This window comes from Priapulus caudatus, unplaced genomic scaffold (assembly GCF_000485595.1).
Source record: "Priapulus caudatus unplaced genomic scaffold, Priapulus_caudatus-5.0.1 Scaffold1757, whole genome shotgun sequence".
NCBI lineage: Eukaryota > Metazoa > Priapulida > Priapulimorpha > Priapulimorphida > Priapulidae > Priapulus > Priapulus caudatus.
In genome coordinates, this window is record NW_014578818.1 from 17090 (window position 1) to 17827 (window position 738).

Sequence of the window (738 nt, forward strand, 5' to 3'; positions counted from 1 at the left end):
GCTCGCCCGGTCAGGTGCCCGAGCGACGGGGTTTTTTTCATTTTTTCTTTTTTTTTTTTTGTTGCATCACATCGACGTCGGCGCTATCGCCGAAGGACAGCGCCCTCTACGACGGCTAGCGACGACGAGTACACTGCCTCCGTCATCGACAACCGACCGCACTCGTCGACGAACTCCGAAGGACCATTTGCGCCGGACCGGCAACGTCGTCGACTACCACGCTGCGACTCTTCCCGAGCGCTGGTTCGACGTCGTGTTCGTCGCTGCGTGTCGATCAACCCTCTGCTGTACGACGTCTGTCGCGCGACGGCTGCGCGGGCCGCAAACCTCGCGCGACAAACGTCGAGTGCCGAGATACTGCAGACGATGGGGGGGGGGGGGCGGCGTCGAGGAAGGTAGAGTAGTCGTACGCGAGCGAGTCATCGTTCAGAGCTTCCAGCGACGCCGCCGGACGACGTCGACGCAACGTGGAACGCATCGCTCAGTGGGTGGAGCTGTGGTGCTCGCAGCACGCCTCGTAGGTGGCGCTGTCCGTGGCTACGCAGTCAGCGCCATCGTAGGGACTGTGGTGCTCGCAGCACGACCTCGTAGGTGGTACGCTGTGGTGCTCGGCAGCCCGGCCTCGAGTGAGCTGTCGTGCTCGCAGGCACGCCTCGTAGGGCGCTGTCATGCTCGCAGCACGCCTCGTAGTGGCGCTGTCGTGACTCGCACACGCCCTCGTATAGTGCGCTGTGTCTC